Here is a 16,023-nt window from a genome sequence, read left to right on the forward strand (position 1 = left end):
CTTAATAGTATTTCTCTGTTTATATACGTGTGTGTGTGTGTGTGTGTGTGTAAACATTTTTCCTAGTCAATAGGACCAGTATTGATTTAAATGGTGGAAAAAAATCACCACAGCCCATACATGCTTATATGCATTATTGGCTGAGAGCACATACTGGAAATTGAGAGCAATACATAGAAAATGTATTACATGTGCTACATACAAGGTATATTTTTTTTTTTTCAGTTTATGCTCTGCAAACAGCATGTGAATATAAGGTCTTCTTCCTTTAGAAAATGTATAACTTCTAGTGGTGAAAGTAGGTGAAAAAAGGCAAATGAGGTTGAAATGTCATTTTAAAAAAAGCAAATGAGGTTAAAATTTCATTTTAAATTTTAACTTAAAGATTGTGTTTTAATTTAGGAATAAACTCCTCATGGATTCTTAAGCCTTTGGGATGTAGGCACTGACTATATATGGAACAACATCTATAAAACTAAGGTAAGGAGAAGATTACCTCTACTTTTGGCTCTATAAAAGGGAAGAAAAAGCCTTTTATGGCTAGTACATAAATGAGTATCTGAATTATTCTACAATGTCTAAATTCATTTTTTAAAAGGGGAGGATAATCTAAGTGAGAGGAAAAAATAATATGGCAAAGATTAATATCTTACAATGACACACAAGATTTCCCCAAGTGTTCTTTTATTTCTTTTCCATTTTCTTTTATTTTATTTCCATTTGCTCTTAAATCACTAATCACCTAATTTCCAAAAGCCACAGTCAATTCTGAAGTCATTTACTAGCCTGATCGTCTGAGTATCACATGCCACATTACATAACTATATATGCCAATATAATCAAGATCTTAATGAAACCCAATTAAGCTGTCTGTGCTGTGGCTCTTCAGGTATCTTGTCTCTTTATTATAGAAGTCAATTTCATTTGTTAAGCCCTTTATAAATTTGAACCATGCCAAGGAATATTTAGCTAATAGATGTTTTATTGAGATCCTGGGAAAATAAACCCATAAATTTTTCTATATTCATAGTTATGTTCCTACTTTCTTCTGCCCTTTTTATTGTTGTTCTATCCTACATTATATACAGTTCAAGTTTGTTGACTTTTACTACTGTGAAATATACTATGTAAACACAATATAGAAAATATATGTGTCATTTATGTAAGTATTAGTGAATATCCATATAACCATCACCTTGTTCAGAAAAGGGAGCATTTCTAGCGCTTGAAGCTTCTGCATGCCCTATCCCAAAATACTCCTTCCTGCAAAAATGATCACTCTCCTGATCTTGCTTTTTATTTTATTATGTATTTATCAAATAACAACATTATTTTAATTTGCCTCATCTTGAACTTTATATAAATTAACCCACATTATATAAAATTGTGTGCTTTGCTTCCTATTCAAAATATTGCCAGCTTATTTTATATTGTTGTATACTGTCTATATTAAAGTTCTCCAGAGAACCAAAAACAAAAGGATCTCTTTCATCTCTTTCTCTCTTTTCTGTCTGTACACACACACACACACACACACACACGTACGTTTTTGTTTTCTGCAGAACTTTAATGTAGACAGTATGCAACAATATGAAATGAAAGAGACACGAAATAAGTGAGAGAGGGATATTTATTATAGAAATTGGAACACACTGTTATGAAGGCTGAAAGGTCCTACAATCTGCAGTCTGCAAACTGTAGAACCAGAAAAGCAGGTGGTGTAATTCAGTCCTAGTCCAAAGGCCTGAGACCAGGGCAGCCAATGGTGTTAAGTCCTTGTTTGAATCCTAAGGCCCTAGAACTAGAAATGCTGACTTCTGAGGGCAAAAGGGAGAAATCCCAGCCCAAGCAGCCAGAAAGTTCACCCTTTCTCTGCTCTTTGTTCTATTCAAGCCCTCAAAGGATTGGATGATGCCACTAGCATTGGTGATCTGTACCCAGTGTTCTGCTAATTCAAATGCTAATGTATTCCAGAAAGATCTTCAGAGACACACCCAGAAATGTTTTATCAGAAATCTGGGCATCTCCAGCCATCAAACTGACACATGAGATTAACCATCACACTGCCCATTCACTTTTGAGAGGGTGCAAAACATCTAACCCCCAAAATATGCTACTATGGCATATTGAATTTTTTGAGCTAAAGGTACTAGAGACATAGTAGATACAAGAAAAGCTCTCTGACTTCTCCCTTTCTATCTAAAAGCCGTTCATAAAATTACCCATGAGAAAGCTGTCCTTTTTGGGCCAGAAAAGAAAATTCTTATCACTGGAGACTAAGAAATGATGCAAAATCTACCTATTCAGAAAAACCTCTTACAATGGCCCTTATTTCCCATTAATTTCACCAATATATTTCCTAGTCACTTTGCCAGGATTTACTGCCCCTGGTCCAAGTATCTGTCTTTTCATTTCTCCACAAATTTACCATTTCTTTCAAAAAACTTATCATTTCATTTCTCCACAAATTTAAAAATGTGCATAAGCTCTTGGTCCCAACAACTTGTTCAGGAAGACTCCTTTGTGCACATAAAAATACTAAAATGTGTATGCTTTTTTTTTGTTAATCTGTTTTATGTAAGTTTAATTCTCAGGCCCAGCTACAAAACCTGAGTAGAAGGAAGTTTTTTTTCTGTATGTTTTATAATGTACAGTTTTATATTGCTTGAATATAATAAAAATACACCCATTCTGTGTATGAATGGTATACATACATGTCTAGTTTCAGACTACTTTAAGAAAGTCCTCCTAAAAACATGTTTGTACATGTCTTTTGGGACATGTAAACAAGTGCTTTTCTGGAATATATATGTACAGAAATTGAATTGCTGCATTGGAGAATATGTATGACTTAAAATTTCCTAAATAATGTTCCCAAATAGTGAACTAGTGTGTACTTGTAGTATTCACATTTTCCTCCATTCTTAGCATTTTCAGATCTAAATAGTTGCTGTTTCTGATGGGTTTTAATGAAATCTAATTGTGGTTTTAATTTGCATTTTTCTGTAAATAAGTTGAAATATTTTTCACATGTGTTTGAGAGATTTTAGTGTCTTATTTTCTGTAATTCCTAGATTTAAAGTTTTTATCTTTATAAAGCATATTTGATAAAGAACATTTGATCAAGTTGAACTTGTTTTTCAAAGGTAATCAACCTCTAGGCTTTGCTCTCTTTTCTATGCTTTTTATTAGACCCATCTATATCCGTGTGTTTAGTAGTTAAGACTTCTTTTGAATTCAGAACATTGAGGTAAAGTTTTAGGAAATATGGTGGAATACAAGAGATAGAAAATATAACACTAAGGTGAGTAAGCTTGTTGATCTCAGAGTTCATTAATAAATTTGAATTTTGATACTCTATACTTGCTGAATAAAAATATTGAGGATGCATGTAGAGTAAGAAACTTATCTAAAACTAAGAAGTTTTCATGGAAAAATGTGTATTTGAAGTTAGGTTTGAATCTTCCAGCTTAAAAAAAAAAAACAAAAATAAGACTGAACACTAGCCAAGTACCTGGGATTGTTTGAAGTAAATTACCTAACGGAAGAACTAGGAAAACAAAAGTCCTAGGGTTCTGGTCTTGCTATCCGATGTGCTTAGAAGATGAGATTATTGCAGGTAAGTAAAGATAAAGTAATGATTACAAAATAGAAAATATACATTGAATTTCTAATATACCCTGTGAGTATTATAGGAGTTCAGAGAAATGACTTATCTGTGGACAATAAAGATGAGATGATAGGTGTCCTTGTCTTTAAAGATAGGTAAGGTGTGGACTGTCAAAAGAATCTCAACATGGGTAAATAGTATGTATAAATAAAGATGAGGCAGGAAGGATTTTGGTAGATGAGACATTCACTGAACATTCCTTCAAAGCAAACACTGTATTTAATACTCATTGCATATATATGAGTCCTAGTTCTTCAAGTATTTTAAATGCTCTTAATTTTACCTGGAGAAATATTGGTGTTAGCTTAATGCTGGTCTTTAGTGTGGGGTGTGATAATACTATAATTGGAATATTACCTGTAATGTCTTAAAACTAAATGTCTACTTTTCATGCCTAAAACAATTTTTTAAAATTATTTCCTTATGTGGCGCCTGGGTGGCTCAGTGGGTTAAAGCCTCTGCCTTCGGCTCAGATCATGATCCCAGGCTCCTGGGAGAGCCCCTCTTCTCCAGCTCTCTGCTTAGCAGGGAGCCTGCTTCCTCCTCTCTCCCTGCTTCCTCCTTTCTCTCTGCCTGCCTCTCTGCCTGCTTGTGATCTCTGCCTGTCAAATAAATAAATAAAATCTTAAAAAATAATAAATAAATAATTTCCTTATGTGTAATAATCCATTGTGAAGGAAGATGTCTGAGAATTATTTAATTGGTTAAAATTATTTAATTATTCAGAGAATGTAGTTAATTAAAATAAAATCTTTGGGGCTAAAATTATATGTGTTTCCTCCTTTTAAAAAATGGCATTGTTACTGTTTAAGAAACTTATGATCTGGTATCCAGAGACTCTCAATTCTCAGTGACTTTGACTACATTTTTGCTTTGTGTTTTTTATTTTGTATTTTGTATTACCTGGTTGTTTTCTCATGCAAAAACACAACATAGTCAACAGAGGAATTGCATTCTTTGGAACTGCAGAGTGACAAATGAACCCAGGCCATGGGGCAAAAGCAATTTAGACCATTGTTGGTCACATTGCCAGAGGAAAAACAAAGGTTTGGAAAAACAAAGGTTTGGAGATTTGTACAACCAGTTAAATATTAACCAAGAAGTGTTACAAATCATTTACGTACACTATTTGTAGGCCAGAACTTCTCAGTTAGACCCATGCAATGATGAGGGTCAAGGAAGTGTACTATGCCTGAAGGGTCAGGAGTCAGAAACATTTCATAAACATTTCAAAATTTGCCCATTCTAATTGCTACCTCTTTACTTCATATAACTTAGATAAAATCTTTACAATAGATGAACTTTTTGATTATTCACTTTATTTATTGAAAAAGAATAAGCAGGTGCCTGGGTGACTAGTTGGTTAAGCATCTGCATTCAGCTCAGGTTCCTGGGATCTAGTCCCACATCTGGCTTTCTTCTCATTGGAGAGCCTGCTTCTCCCTCTACCTCTCTCTCTCTGTGTCTCTCATGAAAAAATAAATAAAATCTTAAAAAAAAAAAAAGAAATTGAATAAGCAATTGAACTTTTTCTGGTTAATTTTTGTCACTTGATCAGTAACTTTAGTTTTATTTATTTTTTTAAAGATCTTATTTATTTATTTGAGAGAGAGTGGGAGAGCAGGAGCAGGGGGAGGGGTATAAGAAGAGGGAGAAACAAGAGTCCTCGCTTATCAGAGAGCTGGACACCAGGCTTCATCCCAGTACCCTGAGATCACAACCTGAGCCGTAGGCAGATGCTTAGCCAACCAAGCTTTTTAAAATCAAGGATTTGAAGGATTTTAACTTTGGATTTTTAATTCAGTGTCAATACAAGTAATAACAAACCTCACTTACCCAAATACTGGTACCTTTTTTAATGGCACAATAGCAGCACCCGGATTAGATGTAATTGCTTCAAAGGTTAATTTTTTTTTAAAATAATTTTCATTTTCATTTTTTCTAATTTTTTTAAGATTTTATTTATTTATTTGACAGACAGAGATCACAAGTAGGCAGAGAGACAGGCAGAGAGAGAGAGAGGAGGAAGCAGGCTCTCTGCGGAGCAGACAGCCCGATGTGGGGCTCCATCCCAGGACACTGGGATCATGACCTGAGCCGAAGGCAGGGGCTTTAACCCACCGAGCCACCCAGGCGCCCCAAAGGTTAATTTTTAAAGTGATCAAACATTAATTTGATGATCATCTGTGATTTGCTAATTTCCATATTTAGATGACTTTTTCTTTAAATATAGTTCACTGATTTTATTCCAATTAAATATATCAATACCTAGCTCTTTCCTACCTAAATAAAATATTTAACCTTTTAGTCATGAGAAGTATAAATGCTAATAAAGGCATTCAACATCCTGAACAATAGTGGAGTCACATGTGTACCTGGTAGAACTCATTTGAACCATCAGGAAATAAAAATAATTTAGAGATGACGATTCAGCATCTGAGAAGAAACACAATAAAATCTTAAGTTATCAACCCATATTTTAATGTCTTTGAAAGGAGAATGGAGATTCTCTGAAGAGTTTCCAGATCATTGAGAAAGAAATGAATAACACTGTTTGAGCAAGTGGTTAGGAGTTAGAAAATTAAATCGAAGGATCATATTTATTACAAAAGGGACCATGGAGAAATGTTGACTGTGAAGGATTTACAAGAACTGATATAATTCTCTGTAATGAATGTTGTATACATAAGACAATATGTTCCGTATTTTGTGGTTGTTTAACAGACTGTCAACAGTAATTTTGACAAAGTGTTCCCCTTACCATTTGATTACAGCTTAACTCAGAAGGTGTAAATCCACAGTACAAAATATTTCCAAGTATAAAGTGCATGTGGAAGTCCTGTTAATAATATACTATTTGTCGGGTATACATGTGAGGCCGTTTTGCCTGTTCTCAGTATTACATTGTTATTGATTTGCTGTCTTAAGGAAAAAATGTAAAATAAACTTAAAACATTTTTAGAATAGTATTAGGTTTACAGAAAATTTGCAGAGAAAGTATACAAAATTCTTTAATACCCCTCACACAGTTAACATCTTACATCACCCCAGTGCATTTGTCAAAACTAATCACCAGCATTGGTAATATTGCCATTAACTAAAACCGATCCTTTACTTGTATTTTCCTAATTTCTTGCTAATGCCCTTTTTCTATTCCAGGATTCCATCCAGGGTACCACATTACATTCAATCATTATGTTTGTTTAGCTTTCTCTGTTCTGTGACAGTTTCTCACACATCCTTGGTTACAATGATGTTGATATATTTGAGTACTTGTCCAGTTTTTGGTAGACTAGCTCTCAGTTTGAGTTTTTCTGATTTTTTTTTTGTTTTGTTTTTGTATGTTTACACCAGGGCTACGAGGCTTTAGGAAGAAGACTACAAAGATGAAGTGTCATTCTTCTCACATATATCAAAGATATGTAAAATCAAAATAATTTTTCACTGAAGGTATTAGCCTTGATCACAGATCTGAGGGAGTGTTTGCCATGTTTCTCCAGTGTAGTTATACATCCTCCCTTTTTCCATACTCTCTCCACTTTGGAAAAATCTTGGGAATTTAAAACACATTCCTTCAGAGGTGTAGAAAAAAAGCATGATGCAAGCCCTTAGAAACACAGAATAAAGCAGTGAAGTTGCAAATATTAAGGTCAATTCCTACCAAAGGCAGACTGTTGGATCCTCAGCCTTGAAAAAAAATAAAGTCAGTTTATCTTCAAATGGAAGGTTGTCTTTGTTTCATTAAATGCTGATCATTGGTGTTAAGATTTAGATTATTATGCTTTAACAAAACTTAATTGTTATACTTAAAAATTTTGTTGTAAGTGTTCTGGAAACAGTCATTGGAAATTGTTGAAGAAGAGATCAAAAGAAATTATAGAAGAGCCAAAGTAATAAAAAGCAAATGAAAGTATTCTAAAAGCACACAAGTCACTTAAAGATTAAGGAATGACAGAAGTTACTATATTAATGTATGAGTAGAGATGAATTATATTACTAGAATAAAGTGTGCTTGAACAAATAAATATAAGCCAATTAAGAATCACAATTATTTGGTGCTCCTGGAAAGCATTTTATAATTTCTTCATCCCAAGTAATCAGAATATTTTTAACAGGGTATGCCAGGATAAAGACAGACAAATCAGTTAAGTAACTCCAGAAACTGATAATATTTCTTTCATAGGGTGATAACATTTTTCAATTCATTTATTCCTATTCTGGTTAATTAGGAGAATGTTTTGAGTGGATTCTGGCAGATTTATTACTAATTAGTTTGGCTCAATAAAACTTGCTGCCTGGTACAGGATATAGTGACAGCCCTTATGTGGAGTAGTATTTATTATAGAGTAAAATCACTGGATAGGTTGCTGCCTAAATATATAATTTTCAGTAAATTTTTCTCCATCTTGTCTTGTGTCTTTCTTAAATAGGAATAGAAATGTGAATTAAAAATGGTAACTCTCTACCTGGTGGGTTAATCTTTCTGTAGAACATTCAAAACATTTGTCCATTCTCATAGAAATTGAAGAAGTATGCATTTGTATCTATCAGTTATGCTGTATTAAAATGATTGTACATTTGACAATGACATATTTCAAGTAAAAGTAACATTGAACCTAGTTTTGTGAGTTTTTTTTTGTTTTTTTGTTTTGTTTTGTTTTCAGAATTATAGTAGAAGCAGAAAGCTGTTTTAACATTTATAGTGAAATTGGGAGAAATAATTTCTTTATTGAAAAAAATGCCTAAAATATCTCAAAAAGTGATTTTTGAGAGAAAATGGCCAAGATCTTATTTCAGACCTATGAGTGTTTGTGTCACTTAAAATAGCTTCATCTTCCTGCGGTCTGTATCACCCTATGCCAATCCATTTCCCAGTCCCATCAGGTTTTAAATCCCTCATCTGATCATACCTCATTTAGTAAAAATAAATAAATAAATAAAATTTGTGTTCGAGAAACTGAAGACTAGTTTTAGTTTCTTAGTATACTTCACAGGGCCGACTGGGACTCAGGTCTCACTAGATAAAAGTTAAACTTCAGGTATGCAAGTATGTTTTCAATGTCCTTATTTTTTCATGCTCTTTGTGTTTGCATTGGTGTCATTCCACTCACAGTATCTTACTTTTCTTTTTTTAAGACTCTTGGGGTTGGGGGGTGCCTGGTTGGCTCAGTCAGTTAAACCTCTGACTCTTGATTTCACCTCAGGTCATGATCTCAGGATTGTGAAATGGAGCCCAGTGTTGGGCTTTGTGCTGGGCGTGGAGCCTGCTTAAGATTCTCTCTCTTCCCCTCTGCCACTCACCCCACTCCTCTTAAAGGTTAAAATAAGAAAAGGCTCTATTAGGTACTTCCTCTGAATTCTCCCCATATTCTCCCGAAGCACTTTCTTGCCTCTTCATTTAGTGCTCAGCTTATTCCTGACTCCTGTACCCTACTGTTTGGATACTGCTTGTTTAGTCATTCTTATTTTACTTCAGATTGTGTAAAGAAATTTGAATTTCTCATTGCAAGTGAGTAGCACAGTTGCTGTCAAAGAGTAAACCAGTCAAAAAATACTGATAGAGGAAAGAAAAGGAAATATATAGTGAAAAGGAAGTGTATAGATTTTAATTTCAGTGGGAAAAAAAAGATAAATGCCATCAAGAAATACCTAAATAATTTCATCTTGTTTATGGTACACGAATGATTTTCTTTCTCAGTTGTTTAATATGATAGATACTGATATACAACATTATCCTCTTAGAATTTCTTCTTGAGAAGGAATATTTGCTATCCAAAATATTACAAGAGAAAAATCCTTAGCTATAGATTTAGTTTCTCTTCTTCTCATTTGAGGACTCCATTAACAAATGGTGCTTACATGCCTAAAAACCAATGTTACAAGAGCATCTAATGTAATACTATGCCTCCAAGTATTAGAAGCAAAGGAATCAATATTTATAACTTTTAAGTTACTAATTTCCAAATAATACTTCCTGAAACTTCTTAGAACTATCATATCTAGGTATGTAAATTCCCTTTTTGAGATGCTACTTCTACTTTCTTCTTCTCATTGAAATTCTTACATATATTTGGAATTGAAGCTGTTTTCTAAGGATAAACTCTGAGTCCCTAACGATGATTGCATGTTTAATTGGGGAAGTAAGGATCATATGTGGTTCCACCTACCATGATTTCTAACCCCCTTAACCTTCGCAGAACAACTCGTCTATTCATTGGAAGTTAGAAGGGTGATAGTGTCACAACTTAGATATAAAATGACTTCACAAGTTTAAATATGTGGTAAAGAGACACATCTTTTAAAAAATTGTAGGTTTGAGCTCTTGACATGTGGAGCTGACTGGAACCAAATAGAAAAACATTCAACTCAGTCATTAAAGAGCCACAGCACCTTCAGTCAAAAGAGAAAGACTATGGAAAACTTAAGATGATATTTGAGTAAATATATCTCAAATATATTTGGGATATATTGAGTAAGATGGTATTTCACAAGCTCAAGGTGGGATGAAGTAAGCATATTCTTCAATGCTATTTTCAGATATGGCTTATGAGAATAATGGGAAACAGCCTCCCCAGGGCAGAAGTAAGGCTTGTGGAAAACTATTAGCTTTTTGGCAACTTTCAAGTAGATAAGGTATTAATTAATTAAAAATATTCCCTATCCCCCAAATTTAGCATTGCTATGAAACATTAACTTCTTTGTGTCTCCAAATCTTCTACTTGAAAAAGCCTGTGTGATTAATTGGTCCCTATTATACTATTATATAGGGTGTATGTGTGCAGATAACCTGATTTTTTTCAAGTTCAAGTCTTTGAATCTAGATTATTTACATCTGGAACAAATACCAAGTCTATACCAAGATCCTGGATTTTGAGCCTCATGCTGGGATTAATAGGACTTCTTGGTAACTCCTTAGAAAGGAGATGAGGATATTTTACCTATAGAGGGGAAGAAAGTGAACAATTGTGGGCAGAGCATTGCCTGTGGTAGATTGTAATACTCTTTCTAATCATTTGTTGTAACAGGATTATATAACCCTGTCCATTACCATGTGAGGTACTATACCTCTCTATGGAATGACTTTATGCTCTCACCCCACTGACTTCTGGTTTTACTTCTCTGTCTGGTAGAATATGTGAAGAAGTCTGAGTATACCAATGAGAAGAAGTTTTAAGAGTGACAGTATGTTTCAGAACTTCTCCCTTTTTCCTTTGGCCATGAGCACGGCATGCCCCGAATATAAACTGTTGCCTAGTTGCTAGAGTAAAAAAAGACCCAAGAAGACTACTGGGGTGGAGACAGCTGAATTGCATCTGCCACAGCTTTAATATAATGCGAGCAGGAAATAAGCCTTTGTTGTTTCAAACCTTTGAGATTTGGAGGTTGTTTATTTTCAAGGCATAACCTACCATTAGCTGACTAGTAACCATCTGAGAGCCATCTTCTCATGATTTTACTTATAGCTCCTGCCGCTCTGCTACAAAGTTCCTACTAAATAAATACTAGGTATGCACATGAGTGAAAGGCATGAAGATGTCTAGTCATTCATCATTGAGTTTTTCATTTGAGAAAAGCCCCATCCCTATTATAGGTTTATTTTTTCTCCAATACCTACATGATGACTCAGCAACTAAATCTTTGAGAGGATTAGAATTTCTTTTGATTAAAAATCAGCATTGCGGGACGCCTGGGTGGCTCAGTTGGTTAAGCAGCTGCCTTTGGCTCAGGTCATGATCCTGGCATCCTGGGATCGAGTCCCACATCGGGCTCCTTGCTCGGCAGGGAGCCTGCTTCTCCCTCTGCCTCTGCCTGCCTCTCTGTCTGCCTGTGCTCGCTCTCTCTCCCTCTCTCTCTGACAAATAAATAAATAAAATCTTTAAAAAAAAAAAAAATCAGCATTGCTGGGGTACCTGAGTGGCTCAGTGGGTTAAAGCCTCTGCCTTCGGCTCAGGCCCTGATCCCAGGGTTCTGGGATAGAGCCCCACATTGGGCTCTCTGCTCAGCAGGGAGCCTGTTCCCTTCCTTTCTCTTTGCCTGCCTCTCTGCCTACCTGTGATCTCGGTCTGTCAAATAAATAAATACAATCTTTTTTAAAAAAATCGACATTGCTAAGTAAGGGTGCAATTGAAATGTAGGTGTTGATTACTCAGTGCATAGGTCTGAATGGGTGATAATTCCTATCAATGCAAAATGTCTAATATCTCTTACAAATCAATAGGATAAAAATCAGTAATTTCATGAAAAAAGGGGCATGAGGAAATTAAAATGTCTTAAAGTTACATACAAATGAAAATAAAAATTAACATAATTTAAAAAATATTAGCAAACAACATATAACAAATAGTGATAATTCACTGCATTGACAATCACTTGAGTAAATAGGAGAACACATATATTGGTGATAGAACTTTTCAAGAGGAAAGTTTGGCAATGCCCATCAAAATTTTTGAGAACACATGACTTTTAACTCAACAGTTCTAACTCTAACAATTTATTATACAGATATAGTTACATATAAGCAAAATGACATGTATATATATATATATTTTTAAGGATGTTTAATATGATATCTTTGTAATAGTAAAAGAATGAAAATAATCTAAATGTTAACAAGGGAAATAATGATGTGTCTATGTAGACATTATAAAGGATTAATAATTTTATGTATAATCATCTGGAAATATACCCAAATTATATCTTTATGTGGAAAAAGGTGAAGAGGAGTTTGTACTATGCTGCCTTATAGGTCAAATTAAATTATATATTCAGCCCAATATATGTGATGCTTAGATAGGGTGACCGTATATTTCAGTTTGCCCAGTATACTTTAATTTTTATTTATTGTCCTAGCATAATTAATACTTGCACACCCTTTCCCTCTTAAAAGGGTCTAAGTTTGGTCAATAAATTATATGTATACTTTATGTTTCAGTGCATATGCCTAGACTATTTCTTACAGTATGCACAAGAAACAAATGATGGCTGCCACCAAGATGGCTGTGGGTCTGGAATGGAAAGAACATTTAGTTTACGTTATGTATCTTTTATGTAGCATGTATTATAACCCAGTGTATGGATTTCCAATTCATAACTTAGTATTAAACATTTGAAACTAATTGCTCAAATTTATCTCCATGAGATTTTTATGTAATGTGAAAATATTGGGAAACATAATAATGATTAAAATAATACAAAGTTATACTGTGTAATGTGAAAAGAAAGAGCAAATGGAATCACAAAAGAATGTTTAAGGGTACAGTGATCTAGAATTGCATTCTGCTGGTCAAATGCCAAATTATGGCCCTAAAGGGAGTCTGATTTTCTCCTTGACCTCTTGATGTTTTGCAAAAACAAGATCTGTGAGGTAATTATAATGCCTTCTAGTAATAGACTGTTATTTTGTAAACAAATCTTGTATATTTTCAGTTCTCACTAGGATATATTATCTATTGCAACACCATTGCCAAATTCAGAGGACTTTTTTTTTTTTTTTTTTTTTTAAATGCTGGAAGGCTATCATAAAATCAAGTATTTGGCAACAAACTTCATTAATTATTTGTTACAATGTAAGCTTCTTATATGGAAGCGGCTTTACTTGACTGGTTCCCTGTGATAATCCATTAGCTGTAATAGTTCCTGGCATATTGTGAGTATGCAATAAATATTTCTTGAATAACTTAGTAAATGGATTAATGAAGGAAAGATTTCATTTTGGTATTCTTATACTCTAATACTGTTCTGTAAATTGGCATAAACTTCTTTTAGGGTGAGACATTTTAACACAAGCACCAAATTTAGAATGTACTTTTTGAATCAGCAATTTATTTCTGGAAATTTATCCTGTGAAGATGTTCATACAGTGCACTGGAATTCTCACTCATACAACATACATATTCCATGGGACATTACTACAAATAGCAAAAATGTCAGAAATATCCATTTATCCATTTTTAGGGAAATAATTCAAGTCATTATTTTAGATCCATAAATGGAATGTAATGAAGACATTGAAACTAACAAAATTGGTATGCATGTTCTGAGTTTGAATTAATTTATCAGAACGAAAAGAAAGCACAAGGGGGAAGGAAGGCAGGGAGAGAGAAATCTACCAGCAAAGAATCCCTAGATTTGTACAATCAAATATGAAACTTGTAGTCAGCAATGAAATAATTAAGTTTATCTCTTTTATAAATTTGATTTAAAAATTATAAACTTTCACAAAAGTTTCTAAGATGAATATAAATACAGTATGTGTGTTTGATTATTGTGCTTTCTGTAAAGCTGATATTCTGATTTTTTTAATGTACTTCTTTGCCACTTATTCCAATTCATAGTAGACACAAAAATTATGTGATTTTTGGATGATGTATCTAAAACTAAGCTATCAAGAGATAATCTCAGAAATAAAGTGAAAAAATCAGGTATAGAGTTACATATGTTCTCTGTTAGGTGAACCAGACAGATTTAAAATAAGAAGGTTGGACAAATTTCTCCTGATAAGTATACACATTTAAACATTTTACTGTGCCTTATATTTGGGAAGAGGCCCGTGACTCAACATTTTGTTGACATTAGTTTGCACTCCTGTCATACTTTATTGTATACATACAAAAAGGCACAGCTAGGCTCCAGTTTGTTTTCTACCTTTTACTTCTTCTCGCACTCTAAGCAGTATAACTATCTCCATGCTCTTTTATTAGGTAATGCTAAACTAAGATCATTATGCAGATGTGTGAGTCAGCAAAAATCACCTGACAAGCATCCCCAGTTACCCACCTCCTGCCTCATGAACATAAAACGATTTTTATTTAGCTGGGCAATGCAACTTCTATTTGAGTACACTGTGCGTAATTCTAAATAGAATTGTCTCATGATCTGCATTCTGGTTAAATAGAACAAATTGATTTCAAACTGCCAATAGTCCGCGTCTCTTTACTATAATGTGTAGTGTAAGGCATGAGTTCATGTTTGATTTTCAACCTCTTTATCATAACCCTAAACTTGTTACAAGATTGTGACTTTATAAAGGATTATTTTAAAATAGTGTTTCATTGAAGAAGTAATCTCCACTATGCCTTTTGGTGATCATGAAAACTTGGTAAAGCTCTTGAAGTAGTTTTAGAAATAAAATGTTGGAGAGCTTTTATGTAGGATTATTTGTAGGACTGAATTCCACTTTACTAACATTTATACAAACAATATATCCCAGTGTTCTGTTAGAACATGCAGAAGTGAGAATGAGTCAGAGAGCCAGAAGCCAACCAGAAAAATGAGAGCCGTGAGTGTCCAGACTTCTGTGCCAACACTTCCAGAAGGGACTTGGTGAGTTGACAGATGATAAAGTTATGATTAGGTAACAAGTAACCCAAATGACATTTCTCTGTTATTTTTAAAGCCTAAGAAGACCTATGTAATTGAAATATTCATTTAAAACACTTTGAACTCTGAGTAAGAAGGAAACATAGACTATAATTTAAATATTCCTTGACCTCCTGCTTTCAAACGGGTTAAAGCACACCAATTTTAAGGAAAATATCTATTTCCAAATAATTACAGTCCTTGGGCTTGTGAGAGGGTGATATCTTGAAAGGCATTAACTATAATAGATGTATGATAACTGCCATTTGACTGACACTTAGGTACTACTTGAAGGACTTCTCCAAGGACAGAAGATTCTTTCTATCTCATAAAAAGATGGATACTCCTGAAGGACGAAAGAGTAAGTGCTCTTGAGAAGATTTTTTGTTTGCGTATGTTTTCAGCAGAGAATTACAAGAGAAATCATTATACTATTAAAATTAAATCCATAAAATGAAAATAATGCTTATAGAGCTTTTATAGTTTGTCAGGCATTTTATACATATAAAATCTCTTCTAATTCTCAAAAAAAACCCCATATGATGTAATTTTATAAATAAAGTGACGAGGGCTTAGAAAGGTTAAAAATTCCCAAAGGTTCTACCTTTAGTAAATGGTAAAGCTCATATTCAGATATAGGCAATTGGGCTGAATGTAGTAAGCTATAAAAACTAAGGATAAATTTCTACTGAAAGTATTTTTATTTTAAAATTCTGAATGTCTGAGTGAAATATGAGAATGTTTAGTTCTTATTTTACCTATTTTTTTCAGAAGATTACTCGGTTATAAGAGGTGTTTATTTTGATTGTTAGGTGTTGTTGGCATATGGTAAAAACAATTCCAAATTGTGTATTTTGCCTCTTAAAAGGTATGCAGTCATTAATACTGAAGTATAGAAAAATGATTGATAAAACAGATGCCTCTACTTGTAATATAATTTATGTACAATTTTTCTTAATTCATCCTTGTGGTTTATTAAAAAAAATTAGATGTGA

General features: G+C 33.7%; 1 long non-coding RNA gene across 1 annotated transcript; it reads left to right on the forward strand.

Moving 5' to 3' along the window:
• The first annotated feature begins 408 nt into the window (after positions 1 to 408).
• On the forward strand, positions 409 to 15,381 carry LOC122900935. Its single transcript, XR_006383338.1, has 3 exons — positions 409 to 480; positions 14,880 to 14,992; positions 15,310 to 15,381. It is a non-coding gene; the product is annotated as an uncharacterized LOC122900935 (long non-coding RNA).
• Positions 15,382 to 16,023: the final 642 nt, after the last annotated feature.

The sequence above is a fragment of the Neovison vison genome, chromosome 1, assembly GCF_020171115.1.
Source record: "Neovison vison isolate M4711 chromosome 1, ASM_NN_V1, whole genome shotgun sequence".
NCBI classification, from domain to species: domain Eukaryota; kingdom Metazoa; phylum Chordata; class Mammalia; order Carnivora; family Mustelidae; genus Neogale; species Neogale vison.